Source organism: Oryzias melastigma, linkage group LG21 (genome assembly GCF_002922805.2).
Source record: "Oryzias melastigma strain HK-1 linkage group LG21, ASM292280v2, whole genome shotgun sequence".
Lineage (NCBI taxonomy): Eukaryota > Metazoa > Chordata > Actinopteri > Beloniformes > Adrianichthyidae > Oryzias > Oryzias melastigma.
In genome coordinates, this window is record NC_050532.1 from 8,341,257 (window position 1) to 8,344,373 (window position 3,117).

A 3,117-nucleotide genomic window follows, 5' to 3' on the forward strand; every position below is an offset into this window, starting at 1 on the left:
TTAGGGAATATTTCCCCAAAGATTGTTTTTAAAATGTAAGAACATTTAACAGCGAAAAGTGGAAGCCATTGTAAACAAGAACTAGCAGGCATGGGTAGCGGTGGGACACTAAAGCGATTATTTTAAGAGGTTGGTGCACAAGTGGCACTTGAGGAACCCTAAAGTAGGTTTTGGTGGAAGAGGAACACCTTTTAACTTTTTGAGGCCAAAGTGGTGCTGTACCAGCACTTATGGGGTTCTGCTTCATATATCACAAGATTGTAGCATTGTTTTTTGTAGATGATGCACTCCTGTTTGCTTCACTGAGTTAAGGTCCTCAGAAGGCTTTAGAAGAAGTTTGTGATCAAATCTGATACATTGCAAACTACAGAAAGTGAAAGCAGAGATGGGTAAATAACAATTTTATTTAGCAAGGTTTTCTAAAGTGTAATATGCATGAGTATCTTCCACAGTGCAACAAACAAGTGATATACATCCACAAATAGAACTGGTTAAAATGGCCCACTTTATTTTAGCAAGGCACAGCATAAATATGGGAATTTCACCAACTGAATGTCCTTGAAGTTTTTACATCTGCACATATACTCTCAGGAGAATATAAAACATGCAATTAAAACAAAAGAAAGAAAGAAAACTCCATAAAGTAATGTGCATGTTTATGTTTATGGACCTAAAGTGGTGTGTTTTCGAGATTGGTCCTTTCTCTTCCTAGAGTCTTCCAGCAGCTCATCAAAGAAATGTGTGCTACTGCACTGTTGCAGATGTGAGCTTCAAAGAGAGAGTCAGAGGAGCTGACTGAAAATAGGGATGATAATGATGGATCTCAGAGGAGGCTCATTCATTCGTTTGAACTTTTGGACTAATTTTTACCATCTTAAACATAAAGAGAACTTAGGTTTGAATTTATGTTGTAATTTCATTCTTTAAATAGAATAAATAATTCAATTACTTAATGAAAATACATTTGTATCATCCAATTTGATAAAACAATTTCTTTTTTGCTTGTAAACAACAATAAAGAACCTCCACTTAAGAAACTCAAAGTGCTGAGCTCACTTGGGGAATTTTTAAATCTCTGGAAATTTTTTAGCATCCGCTTGACAGACTTTTAGTTTTCATGTAGTTTATTTTCTCATGACCACTTCCTCTTTCATCCTGAATTTCTTGAGATCTCCTTGTGGCTGCATTTCTGTCGGCAGCTATTAGAAAGTAACGTAGTACATTAAATGGGATTACAGTAATCTCATGGATGAATTCCAGATACACAGCTGATCATGGGGATCTCCAAGTTACAGACAGATTAGAGACTTTTGGAAACTGAGATAATGAGTCTAAAAAGTTGGTGAATCCTGTTAGAACTCATTTTCAAGACAGCTTTTTGCTCTTATTTATTAAGTTAAATTATACATATATATATATATATATATATATATATATATATATATATATATATATATATATATATATAGTAGCAATTACTTAAAAAAATAAGACATCTTTACTAAATTATTCTAAAATTTAGATAAGTTTTCATGCATGGAATGAATATTTATTGTGTTTATAAAAACTTTGTAAGATTCTGATTCCCAAACTCAGAACGCCAAAGGATTTGAAGAATTATCCTGTGCAACACTGACACCCTCTGGCCAATGATTTTTAGATGTGAGTTTGTTTGTTTCCATGGCAACTAGAAACAGAAGTAGTCCACTAACCTTCTTCTCTAGCAGGAGATGATGCATGATGTTGCAGCATCTGGAAAATAGATTTGTTCTTTATTCAGCAGATGCTGATCACACCATCACTAACATTCTTACCAAGGGACAATTTAGGGACACCAAATGAACTTATGAAACTTGTTTTTATACTGTAGGAGGAAACCGGGGTGCCAGAGAAAACACACACATGCATGGGTAGAACACTCAAGCTCCACACAGAAAGATAACAAGCAGGGGTTTGAACCAGGGCCCTCCTGATGAGAGGAGGGACCTCTAACCACTGTGCCACCGTGTATCTTGCTTTTCATTTTAAATTATATTTATCAGCTGTGATTATTACACATTATTACTTAAATAAAAAAAATTTTAGTTTACTTTTTTTGAAAATGTTCAATGTTCAGTTGTTTTTCGTCAGTGGCTTTAGAGAAATTGTCTGGACGTAAGTAATTCCTTTAAACATACAGTACATTCGTATTCCAGAAGTTGTTGTAAAGTGGAAATTTTTTTAATGCTAAACCCCTTTATATTTCATAACTAAAAACAGAAAAAACTGAAATTGTATCCCAATTATTAACATAGCCATGAGTACATTTATTTTTTATAAATTATTAGTGCTGTTTCAAAAGTTCTGTTTTGTTTGTCAACAAGAACATATCATTGCTTGTTCAATAAATTTCCTGCTATAGTGCTTCAGTTTAAAACAAATGTAAAATTTTTTTTTAACTTAGCTTTGTTTTAATTTTGAAGACCACATTAAATATTTTGATGAAAAAAAACAATAATTAAATGATATTCTTTTATAATGTAGTGTTCACGTATAAACTTTTTTCCATTTCACTGACAATTTCTTTTATTTTTTGCATTTTTTGTCATATTTGAAAACAAATCTAATATTACTTTAAGTGACAATTAAAAGTATGAACAATTTGATAAAATGAACAGAAAGATATTAAAAAACTCTATTTTTACATTTAACATTTTTTAAAAACACGAGGCTTTCAAATTGATTGTAAATACATACAGTAAAATCAGTAGTTGATCATGTTTTTATAATATAAAGTTCTAGTTAAATATTTTATTAAATGAATATTAAAAAAAACTAAAGTAAGTTAAGTATACAATTTATATTTATAGACAAAACTTTTCCCCTTAATTTTCCCTTTGAAGGAATATTTTTATTCCGACGTAATTTAAAATTTAATACAGTACAGTAAGTGTGATATATTTATACATGTTCTTTAAACAACTTAAAGTATTTAACTGTCTAACTTGTGTTTATATTCACAGGAGATGTAAATTAATACTAGCAGAGTTTACTTTTTGAGCTTTATTAAAAATACTTGGATGACATACTGTAAAGAACATTAAACTATTCATCAATTTTTCAACATAAAAGCCCGGG